The following is a 13,034-nucleotide window of genomic DNA, read 5'->3' on the forward strand; positions in this document are numbered from 1 at the left end:
ACTGCCTCAGACTCTACAGCAGAGATGCTAGCCCTGCCGCAGAGGGCAGGCCATGGGGAAGAACAAGACGGGAGGGAGTTTAGAAGGTGGAACAGGCAGAAATTGGTTTCTGGTGACTCAGTGTGTAGCAAGAGTGGAGGAGGGAAACAAGCAGCATAGCGACAGCAGAACTATGTGAAGGGGATTGGGTCGTAGTTGGGTGCTGACCTCCAGCTGGGCCACACCCGGGGCCCTGAGCCGGGCCTTCTGCTCTTTGCTCTCAGCCTTTGCTCTCAACACAGCCTCTCGGGATGATCACGCGCCCCTCTAGGCTCACAGCTCCAGCCCAGACCTCTTGGGCAGGTCCTGAGCTCCAGATCCCTCCATCCAGTCGCCAAGTGGTCGTTCCTTCTTGGCCGTCGCTGAGCACCCGACACCAAGGTGTCAAGCCAGAGCCATTCATCTCTCCCACCCTCAGCTTCCTCTCTTCCTTTTGGGACCCCCATTTCTGCAGAGGGCCCCATCCTCCATCCGGCCCACTTTCAAACACAGGTTGTCCACAGCCACGGGGAGCAGTGTGTGCCTGCAGAACCACCGTGCATCTCTGAAACCTTGGGCCTGGCTTAGCAGGTGGCAGTGAGGGGCAGCGGGGAGAGAGCAATTATCGGCCTTCAAGACTCCGCCTGTGCTGTTGGCAGCAATGTTTCTTTCCTGGGTGTCAATACGAACCCAGGGTCATTTTTCAGCATTTGCCCATGACTATAATTGCATAAGGCTGAGTGGCTCTCCAGGGAATCCCCACCGTCCTCCATTCTCTCTGCCTGGACAGTGCTCTATAGACACGCCCCAGGCCACGGATCATGTTTTTCACATAACCCATTAATTACTAAATAAAACAGCCCAGCTTTCAACCTGATTAGCCCAGATTAATGGCCAGCAGCGGGTTTCACGCGTCTGCAAAATTTATCACTGAAAAGAACTGTGTTTTTAATGATTTAGCTACCTGGCCTAGTAGGGCCGGCTCAGGGCCCCCGGCCCCCGAGAGGAGTTAATTGCTGTTCTTCGTTTCTGACCTGGAAAGGCCCAGGTGACAGTTCCCATTAGCCAGGCTTGGCCTGCTTGATGACAAAGGATGGCAGGAAACCCTTCCCTCCTACTTTGTTCAGAAGATATATCGAGGTCAAATGTCCCCCAGCTGGAACAGGTTGAGTCAATCTGTAAATGTATATGCTTTTTTCCCCCTTCCCCAACTTCTGCCTTTTCTTTCTTTCTTCCTCATTATGTTGAAAGAATGAATGCTTTTTAATTGTTAAATTTCACCAAGAATTCTAGGACCTTTCACAGAAACGAGAAAAAATTGTATATCCCCTATTTCCTTTTCTCTACATTTTGCATGATTTAGCCCTATTGTGGAGGAGATAGAGTGAAAAAATTTCTTTAATCATTTATCATTGAAAGATCCTTTGATTAATAGGCTATTCAAATATCAGAAGTGATCACCAGCATCTAACCCAATTCTTGTGTTTTCCAGACAAGGGCGCTGGGTCACAAGGTCAGGGAAGTGAGCTATCCAAGGTAACATGGAGGGTTAGTGGTAGCACTGAGGATCGCCAGGGCATCCCAACAACCAACACGGCCGACTCCTTGTTTATGAGTCATAAAGATACCACCACTTACTGAACACCTATTCTGTTCCAGACATCATTTTATTTAATAGTCACAACAACCTGTGAGATGGAAACTATCCCAGTTTTTGAGGTGAGGAGACAGAGCCCTCATTTTGTGCTAGGTTGGTGCTGTCCAGTAGAACTTTCTACAGTGATGGGAATGTTCTATGTCTGTGCCATCCCATAGAATGGCCACTAGTCACATGTGACTGTTGAGTGATTGAATTAGGGCAACAGTGATTGAATTTTCAGATTGTTCATTGTTGTTAAATAGAAATACTATGGGGCTTCCCTGGTGGCGCAGTAATTGAGAGTCCGCCTGCCGATGCAGGGGACGCGGGTTCGTGCCCCGGTCCGGGAGGATCCCACATGCTGTGGAGCGGCAGGGCCGGGGGGCCATGGCCGCTGAGCCTGCGTGTCCGGAGCCTGTGCTACACAACGGGAGAGGCCACAACAGTGAGAGGCCGGCATACCGCAAAAAAAAAAAAAAAAAATTTACTGGAGTATAGTTGATTTATAATGTTGTACTAGTTTCAGGTGTACAGCAAAGTGATTCAGTTACACATATACATATATTCATTCTTTTTGAGATTATTTTCCCATAGGTTATTATAGAATATTGAGTAGAGTTCCCTGTGCTATCCAGTAGGTCCTTGTTGGTTATTTATTTTCTATAGAGTAGTGTGTGTATGTTAATCCCAAGCTTTTAATTTATCCCTCCCCACACATTTCTGCTTTGGTAACTATAAATTTGTTTGTAAATAAAATTTAACTTATTTGGCTAAATACCGAGGAGTGTGATCGCTGGATTGTATAGTAAAATAATGTTTAGCTTTGTAAGAAACTGCCAAGCTATCTTCCAAAGTACCTGCACCATTTTGCATTCCCACCAGTAATAAATAAGAGTTCCTGTTGCTCCACATCCTCACCAACGTTTGCTGTTGTCAGTATTTTCAGTTTTCACCATCTGAGTGGATGTGAGATGGTATCTCACTGTTGTTTCAATTTGTAATTCCCTAATGTGTATCTTACCATATGCTTATTTGCTGTCTGTATATCTTATGTGGTGAGGTGTCTTTTAAGACCTTTGTCCATTTTCCGTTTTTTTTACTTTTAATTTATTTATATTAAATTTTTTTTTTCATATTAGTCAACCATTTTATACACATCAGTGTATACATGTAAATCCCAATCTCCCAATTCATCACACCACCACCCTCACCTCTGCCGCTTTCCCCACTTGGTGTCCATACATTTTTTCTCTACTTCTGTGTCTCAATTTCTGCTCTGCAAACCAGTTCATCTGTACCATTTTCTAGGTTCCACATATATGTATTAACATACGATATTTGCTTTTCTCTTTCTGACTTACTTCACTCTGTATGACGGTCTCTAGATCCATCCACGTCTCTACAAATGACCCAATTTCGTTCCTTTTTATGGCTGAGTAATAATCCATTGTATATATGTACCACATCTTCTTTATCCATTCGTCTATCGACAGGCATTTAGGTTGCTTCCATGACCTGGCTATTGTAAATAGTGCTGCAATGAACATTGGGGTGCATGTGTCTTTTTGAATTATGGTTTTCTCTGGATATATGCTCACTAGTGGGATTGCTGGGACATATGGTAATTCTATTTTTAGTTCTTTAAGGAACTTCCATACTGTTCTCCATAGTGGCTGTATCAATTTACATTCCCACCAACAAGAGGGTTCCCTTTTCTCCACACTCTCTCTAGCATTTGTTGTTTGTAGATTTTCTGATGATGCCCATTCTAACTGGTGTGAGGTGATTCCTCATTGTAGCTTCGATTTGCATTTCTCTAATAATTAGTGATGTTGAGCAGCTTTTCATGTGCTTCCTGCCCATCTGTATGTCTTCTTTGGAGAAATGTCTATTTAGGTCTTCTGCCCAAGAAATGGCAGAAGACCTAAATAGGCCTAAATGTCTACTTAGGTCTTTTTGGATTGGGTTGTTTGTTTTTTTAATATTGAGCTGCATGAGCTCTTTATATATTTTGGAGATTATTCCTTTGTCCATTGATTCATTAGAAAATATTTTCTCCCATTCTGAGGGTTGTCTTTTCGTCTTGTTTATGGTTTCCTTTGCTGTGCAAAAGCTTTTAAGTTTCATTAGGTCCCATTTGTTTATTTTTGTTTTTATTTCCATTAGTCTAGGAGGTGGATCAAGAAATATCTTGCTGTGATTTACGTCAGAGTGTTCTTCCTATGTTTTCCTCTAAGAGTTTTATAGTGCCTGGTCTTACATTAAGGTCTCTAATCCACTGTGATTTTATTTTTGTGTATGGTGTTAGGGAGTGTTGTAATTTCATTCTTTTATGTGTAGCTGTCCAGTTTTCCCAACACCGCTTATTGAAGAGAATGTCTTTTCTCCCTTGTGTATCCTTGCTACCTTTGTCATAGATTAGTTGACCATAGGTGCATGGGTTTATCTCTGGGCTTTCTATCCTGTTCCATTGATTTATATTTCTGTTTTTGGGCTGGTACAATATTGTCTTGATTACTATACCTTTGTACTATAGTCTGAAGTCAGGGAGTCTGATTCCTCCAGCTCCGTTTTTTTCCCTCAAGGCTGCTTTGGCTATTCGGGGTCTTTTGTTTCTCTTTACAAATTTTAAGATTTTTTTTTCTAGTTCTGTAAAAAATGCCATTGGTAATTTGATAGGGATTGCATTGAATCTGTAGATTGCTTTGGGTAGTATAGTCATTTTCACAATATTGATTTTTCCAATACAAGAACATGGTATATCTCTCCATCTGTTTGTGTCATCTTTAATTTCTTTCATCAGTGTCTTATAGTTTTCTGCATACAGGTCTTTTGTTTCCCTAGGTAAGTTTATTCCTAGGTATTTTATTCTTTTTGTTGTAATGGTAAATGGGGGTGTTTCCTTAATTTCTCTTTCAGATTGTTCATCATTAGTGTATAGGAATGCAAAAGATTTCTGTGCATTAATCTTGTATCCTGCAACTTTATCAAATTCATTGATTAGCTCCAGTAGTTTTCTCGTGGCATCTTTAGGATTTTCTATGTATAGTATCATGTCATCTGCAAACAGTGACAGTTTTACTTCTTCTTTTCCAATTTGTATTCCTTTTATTTCTTTTTCTACTCTGATTACTGTGGCTGGCACTTCTATGTTGAATAATAGTGGTGAGAGTGGACATCCTTGTCTTGTTCCTGATCTTAGAAGAAATGGTTTCAGTTTCTCACCATTGAGAATGATGTTTGCTGTGGATTTGTCATATATGGCCTTTATTATGTTGAGGTCGGTTCCCTCTGCCCACTTTCTGGAGAGTTTTTATCATAAATGGGTGTTGAATTTTGTCAAAAGCTTTTTCTGCATCTATTGAGATGATCATATTGTTTTTATTCTTCAGTTTGTTAATATGGTGTATCACATTGATTGATTTGTGTATATTGAAGAATCCTTGCATCCCTGGGATAAATCCCACTTGATCATGGTGTATGATCATTTTAATGTGTTGTTGGATTCTGTTTGCTAGTATTTTGTTGAGGATTTTTGCATCTATATTCAGTGATATTGGTCTGTAATTTTCTTTTTCTGTAGTATCTTTGTCTGGTTTTGGTATCAGGGTGATGGTGGCCTCATAGAATGAGTTTGGGAGTTTTCCTTCCTCTGCAATTTTTTGGAAGAGTCTGAGAAGGATGGGTGTTATCTCTTCTCTAAATCTTTGATAAAATTTACCTGTGAAGCCCTCTGGTCCTGGACTTTTGTTTGCTGGAAGATTTTTAATCACAATTTCAATTTCATTACTTGTGATTGATCTGTTCATATTTTCTATTTCTTCCTGGTTCAGTCTTGGAAGGTTATACCTTTCTAAGAATTTGTCCATTTCTTCCAGGTTGTCCATTTTATTGGCATAGAGTTGACTTGTAGTAGTCTCTAGGATGCTTTGTATTTCTGTGTTGTCTGTTGTAATTTCTCCTTTTTCATTTCTAATTTTATTGATTTGAGTCCTCTCCCTCTTTTTCTTGATGAGCCTGGCTAATGATTTATCAATTTTGTTTATCTTCTCAAAGAACCAGCATTTAGTTTTATTGATCTTTGCTATTGTTTTTTTTTTTTTGTTTCTATTTAATTTATTTCTCCTCTGGTCTTTATGATTTCTTTCCTTCTGCTGATTTTGGGTTTTGTTTGTTCTTCTTTCTCTAGTACCTTTAGGTGTAAGGTTAGATTGTTTATTTGAGATTTTTCTTGTTTCTTGAGGTAGGCTTGTATAGCTATTAAACTTCCCTCTTAGAACTGCTTTTCCTGCATCCTATTTTATTTGGATCGTCGTGTTTTCATTGTCATTTGTCTCTAGGTATTTCTTGATTTCCTCTTTGACTTCTTAAGTGATCTCTAGGTTATTCAGTAATGTTTTGTTTAGCCTCCATGTGTTTGTATTTTTAATGTGTTTTTTTCCCCTGTAATTGATTTCTAATCTCATAGCGTTGCAGTCAAATAAGATGCTTGATATGATTTCAATTTTCTTAAATTTACTGAGACTTTATTTGTGACCCAAGAAGTGATCTATCCTGGAGAATGTTCTGTGCACACTTGAGAAGAAAGTGTAATCTGCTGTTTTTGGATGGAATGTCCTATAAATATCCATTAAATCTATCTGGTCTATTGTGTCATTTAAAGCTTGTTTTTCCTTATTAATTTGGATGATGTGTCTGTTGGTGTAAGTGAGGTGTTGAAGTCCCCCACTATTGTGTTACTGTTGATTTCCTCTTTTATAGCTGTTAGCATTTGCCTTATGTATTGAGGTGCTCTTATGTTGGGTGCATATATATTTATAATTGTTATATCTTCTTCTTGGATTGATTCCTTGATCATATGTAGTGTCCTTCTTTGTCTCTTGTAACATTCTTTTTTAATGTTGAGACTTCTTTTAATTTATTTATTTTTATTTTTGGCTGTGTTGGGTCTTCGTTTCTGTACAAGGGCTTTCTCTAGTTGTGGCAAGCAGGGGCCACTCTTCATCGTGGTGCACGGGTCTCTCACTGTTGTGGCCTCTCTTGTTGCGGAGCACAGGCTCCAGACACACAGGCTCAGTAGTCGTGGCTCATGGGCCTAGTCGCTCCGCGGCATGTGGGATCTTCCCAGGCCAGGGCTCGAACCCATGTCCCCCGCATTAGCAGGCAGACTCTCAACCACTGCACCACCAGGGAAGCCCTCTTGTAACATTCTTTATTTAAAGTCTATTTTATCTGATATGACAATTGCTACTCCAGCTTTCTTTTTATTTCCATTTGCATGGAATATCTTTTTCCATCCCCTCACTTTCAGTCTGTATGTGTCGCTAGGTCTGAAGTGGGTCTCTTGTAGACAACATATATATGGGTCTTATTTTTGTATCCATTCAGCAAGCCTGTGTCTTTTGGTTGGAGCATTTAATCCATTCACGTTTAAGGTAATTATCGATATGTATGTTCCTATGACCATTTTCTTAATTGTTTTGGGTTTGTTTTTGTAGGTCCTTTTCTTCTCTTGTGTTTCCCACTTAGAGAAGATCCTTTAGCATTTGTTGTAGAGCTGGTTTTGTAGTGCTGAATTCTCTTAGCTTTTGCTTGTCTGTAAAGCTTTTGATTTCTCCATTGAATCTGAATCAGATCCTTGCTGGGTAGAGTAATCTTGGTTATAGTTTCTTCCCTTTCATCACCTTAAGTATATCATGTCACTTCCTTCTGGCTTGTAGAGTTTCTGCTGAGAAATCAGCTGTTAACCTTATGGGAGTTCCCTTGTATGTTATTTGTTGTTTTTCCCTTGTTGCTTTCAATAATTTTTCTTTTTCTTTTTTTTTGCCAATTTGATTACTATGTGTCTCAGCATGTTTCTCCTTGGGTTTATCCTGTATGGGACTCTCTGTGCTTCCTGGACTTGGGTGGCTCTTTCCTTTCGCATGTTAGGGAAGTTTTCAACTATAATCTCTTCAAATATTTTCTCTGGTCCTTTCTCTCTCTCTTCTGTCTCTGGGACCCCTATCATGTGAATGTTGGTGTGTTTAATGTTGTACCAGAGGTCTCTTAGGCTGTCTTCATTTCTTTTCATTCTTTTTTCTTTATTCTGTTCTGCAGCAGTGAATTCCACCATTCTGTCTTCCAGGTCACTTATCTGTTCTTCTGCCTCAGTTATTCTGCTATTGATTTCTTCTATTGTATTTTTCATTTCAGTTATTGTATTGTTCATCTCTGTTTGTTTGTTCTTTAATTCTTGTAGATCTTTGTTAAACATTTCTTCCATCTTCTTGATCTTTGCCTCCATTCTGTTTCCGAGGTCCTGGATCATCTTCACTATCACTATTTTAAATTCTTTTTCTGGAAGGTTGCCTATCTCCACTTCATTTAGTTGTTTTTCTTGGGTTTTATCTTGTTCCTTCATCTGGTACATAGCCCTCTGCCTTTTTATCTTGTCTCTTTCTGTGAATGTGGTTTTTGTTCCACAGGATGCAGGATTGTAGTTCTTCTTGCTTCTGCTGTCTTCCCTCTGGTGCCTTTTGCCCATTTTTAAAATTGGGTTGTTTCTTTTCTTATTGTTGAGTTTTCAGAATTCTTTTTATATTTTGGATAACAGTCCTTTATCAGATATGTCTTTTGCAATTATTTTCTTCCAGTCTGTGGCTGGGAGTCTTGACAGACTCTTTTGCAAAGCAGAAATTTTTAATTTTAGTGAAGTTCAGCATATCAATTGTTTGTTTCATGGACTGTGCCTTTGTTTTGTCTAGAAAGTCTTTGCCGAACTCAAGATCATCTAGAATTCTGTTATGTTATCTTCTAGGAGTTTTATAGTTTTGTCTTTTACATTTAAGTCTCTGATCCATTTTGAGTTAATTTTTGTGAAGAATGTAAAGTCTGTGTATAGATTCTGTTTTTTTGTGTGTGTGTGTGTGGCTGTCCAGTGGTTCCAGTACTATTTGTTGGGGTTTATCTTTTCTCCATTGTGTTGCCTTTGCTTCTTTGTCAAAGATAAGTTGACTCTATTTATGGGGGTCTATTTCTGAGTCTCTATTTTGTTCCATTGATCTATTTGTCTATTCTTTCATCAATTCCATACTGTCTTAATTACTGTAACTTTGTAATAAGTCTTAGGGTAGTGTCAATCCTGATTTTGTTCTTCTCCTTCAATATTATGCAGGCTTTTCTGGGTCTTCTGCCTCTCCATATACACTTCAGAATCAATTTGTTTATATCCACAAAATAACTTCCTGGGACTTTGATTGGGATTGCACGGAATCAAGTTGGGAAGAACTGACATCTTGACAATATTGAGTCTTCCTATCCAGGGACATGAAATATCTCTCCATTTATTTAGTTTTTCTTTGATTTCTTTCATCAGAGTTTTGTATTTTTCTTCGTATATATCTTGTACATATTTTGTTAGATTCATACCATATTTATATTTCATTTTGAGAGGGTGCTAATATGAATGTTATTATGTTTTAAATTTCGAATTCCAAATGTTCACTGCTAGTGTATATAGGAAAGCTATTGACTTTCATATATTAACTTATATCCTGTAATTTTGCTGTTACTGCTTATTGGTTTCAGGAGTTGTTTTTGCTTTAGGGTTTTGTTTTGTTTTGCTTTGTTTTTTGGTCTAGTTTTTTGGATTTCTACATATACAATTATATTATCTGCTAACAGAGACAGTTTTTTTCTTCCTTCCCAATCTCTATGTTTGTATTTCCAAACAAACATTTTCTTATAAATGATATTCACTTGCTTTGTTACTGTCTTTCTTCTTTCTTTTCCTCCTTTTTTAAAAAGATCTAAAATTTTACTATGAATAAGTGACAACAAAAAAGTCTTTAACTTCTAACATTTATTTTCAAATCCTTAAACTGCATTTAAATGGTCAAAGTAGCACAAATTTGTGTATAAACCTTTAATAATTAGGAACTAATAAAGGAATCCTTGTTCTAAATGGAAAATCATTTCTTCTTGAAGCTCAGAACTTCCTGACAAGGCTCTCTTCTTCCTCTGAAGTACTCCTTTTTTAGAAATTCCTTTAGTAACTATTCTGTTTATAATAAAAGTTCTCAGTTTTTATTTGTCTGAAAATGTCTTTGTTTTGTTCTTTTTCTTACAGAATATTTTAGTTGGATTTACAGTTCTTGCTTGACAATTGTTTTCTTTTAGCACTGTTTTTCTGTTGATTCCAAAAAAATATGTATTCTGCATATTCCATTAGATCTATTTTCCAGTTCACTAATTCTTTCTTCAGTGTGCCTAATTTCATGTTTAATGTCCTCTTACTTTTTTTCTCATCCATTTAGTTTTTAATTATAAAAATTATATTTTCTTGTGTTCAGAATTCTATTTGGTCTTCTTCCACAAATGCTTGGGCCTTTTTTAGAGTACAGTGGACCCTCAGTATCTGCAGGGGTTTGTTTCAGCTCCGGCTGCAGATGCTAAAATCTGTAGATGTTCAAGTCCCCTGATCAGCCCTCAGTATTTGTGTATTCTGCATCGCACAGTGAAAATCTGGTGATTTTCCTTACTTTCAGGTCAGCTTAGTTCTGAATCTAAAAGTGTGCCTGTTATATTTTATACAAAATATCTATGTGTTCTATTTCAGGAGGAATTTTCAAGCTCTCTAGCTATTTGCCCTAAGTGCCATAGCATGGGCATCTTTCTAAAAGTAGCCACATTTTCACTCATTGTAAAATATCACCTTTTCTTTGAAAAAATGTGTTTTGTGTGTATGGAAAATACCTACTAGGCAACATACTACTGGCATACTACCTATCACCGAAAAGGCAGCAAATTTGGAATAATTTGTCTTTTTGTAAGAGAAAAAAATGTGCCTCATTTTTAAGTGCCTTGCCATGAGATAACCTGTGGGGTCTTTATTGTTACCATCTGCTATTTAAAATAATTACTAAATTCATCTAATTGTGCACATGTGAACTGCAACCTCTTGTAATAAGCCTAGAGGGAGAGAACAAATGAGGGTTTTTCTGTCTACCTGTCCAAGTTATGTGTATCTCAGTGACATATCTTGGATGAGGACATCATTAATGTTAACAAAATTTAAATTCTATAGGTTATAATCAAATAAAAATATATAGAAGGACTAATATTTTATTTCCCTCCTCCCAGTCGCTAATCTCACCTTCTCTCTGAGGTACAGGTACCAGCCCCCACACGGAAAATATTTTTGGTTGTCACAGTTGGGGGAAGGTACTTCTGGCATCTAGTGGGTGGAGGCCAGGAATTCTGCTAAACACCCTGCAATGCATGGGATAGCCTCTGACAACAAAGAATTATTTGTCAAAAATATGAAAAGTGCTCAGGTTGAGAAACACTGAATTAAAGACAAATTCCTCAGAGTGGCAATTCCAGTGTTTTAATTTAATTCCACACTGCTAGCCTTCACAGTCCTCTGATTCTGATACACTGGGTGATATATGCTTCTCTCAACCAAATAATCCATATGTTGTTCGTTTCTGAACTTCCAGTTTTTAACACAGTTCATGGGGTTTGGTGTGTGAATTGTTTTCCAGCTGTAGTATTTCTAATTTAGTCTCTACCTCAGAGCTACATGGTTTACCAGGTTTAAGAGAAAGGCACTTTTCCTAATGCTTTACTTCAGGCAATTATTCAGGTAACACTGTTATTCTAAACCATAGAGACTTGTAGGTATTTACTTTTCCTGTGAAAGTAAACTCGGGGTGACTACAATGCAATAGCGATATCTTGTATGGCCACGGGGTTCTGGTTCCTGTGGGATCAGAGGTGGGATGGAGTGAGATGGGGTGAGGGGTACAAGAAGGGAATAAACATGATAGAGTGTGTGTATTAGGGGCAGATTTTAAAAGTTCCATATTTGGGCTGGAGGGCATATGAGGTTCAGATGGCATATGTGAACCTCAGGTTAGCTTGGATGAGCTGGTAAGCAGGGTCCAGAGCAGACAGGTAAGTCAGGAGGCCAAAGAGCGGGAGAAATGTAATACAGACTCCAAACCGCTCGTTAAAGAAGGCTTGGAGAAACGTGTGCTAGACATTAGTGGGGAATTCTTCACCTGTTTCTGTTCAAACATGATACACACCCGGCTCAATCAAAGAGTGAGAGGTCCATGGATGGAGTAAAATAAACCATTGCGGTGAGGCATGTCCTGGATTCCACTGACCTGTGGACCAGGCGGCGTGTTCCTCCCCTTTCTCCCCTCGTGACCTCACCCGGGCCTGAGCCCACCCTGCCTCCAGATGCTGTCTGGCCCATTGGTGACTTTCCACTTCACAGAATGTTCAGATTGGAAGGCCCTTAAGCCTCGTGTTTTCCATTTTTGCCCTGTGTTTCATTCCCTTGGAAGAAACCAAGGGAATGGTGGCGTCCGGTTCCCTTTCCAAGTCAGGCTTTTATTTTTGAGGGCAGTCCTCCTTGGTTGAAGAGGCCTGAGAGCAGGCACTATCCTTGATCTCAGAGGCCCAACAAGGGAAGTGAGTCAGAAGCGTGCCCAGGGCTCGCCGGGCATGGGGAGCATCCAGCATGTGCCTGGAGGAAGCCAATTCTCAGCCTCAGGGAACAGATACAGAGAAGCTCCTTAAGCCGGAATCAATGTCTTTTCCCACAAGGAGTGAGAAAATAAAATCCATGTTGAATCCTCTGCTAATGAAAAGGAGACAGGACCGCTGGGGTAGAGGCGGCCAGGAAGCATGGGAGGAGGTATTTATCCATTGAACTTTTTCTGCTTATGCAATAGATCTTCATTATCTACACTGTCCTGTGGTTCTCCAGCTCCCCTGGGAGAAGCTTAATTGACATAAACTGCTTAATAAGTGGTGGCTGGTGCCCCCGAAGAGCTGATGGAAGGGGAAGGCTGTGTCTTCTATCTCTCAGTTCAGTGTGTTTCCTTTCTCACAGCTTATCTTTGAGATACTGGCCAGAGTCAGAGAAAAGAGGCAGCTGGCCCCCATAGGCATTTGCTCTGATAGAAGCTGACTCCAGGGCAAGACTGCCAGTCACTTTCCCTCATGAAGGGACACAAGGCATCCATTCTATGTCCTCTTTTGTGCAGATTTCCTCCTTGGGCACTGTCTTGGGCTCCCCACAGGAGTCATGCTTCCCTTTAGTTTATTTACCAAACACTTACATATCACTCACAGTGTTCCAGATCATATTCTAGGTGCTTTATAAGCATTAACTTATTTAATCTATAGAAGAGGGTTACAAAGTTAGGTATTGTTCCTAAGCTCTTCTTAAAGATGAGGAATATGAGGCACAGAGGGTAAAGTCTGCCAACCACAAGGAACGTGGTGGCCTCCATGTAACTTCTAATCCCTGCTCTGGGCGCAGGCATGGCCTGGTGTCCCTCTGCTCACCATTTAGGTAGAGTCCTACACGCGTTCCTCC

The sequence above is a fragment of the Orcinus orca genome, chromosome 5 (genome assembly GCF_937001465.1).
Source record: "Orcinus orca chromosome 5, mOrcOrc1.1, whole genome shotgun sequence".
Lineage (NCBI taxonomy): Eukaryota > Metazoa > Chordata > Mammalia > Artiodactyla > Delphinidae > Orcinus > Orcinus orca.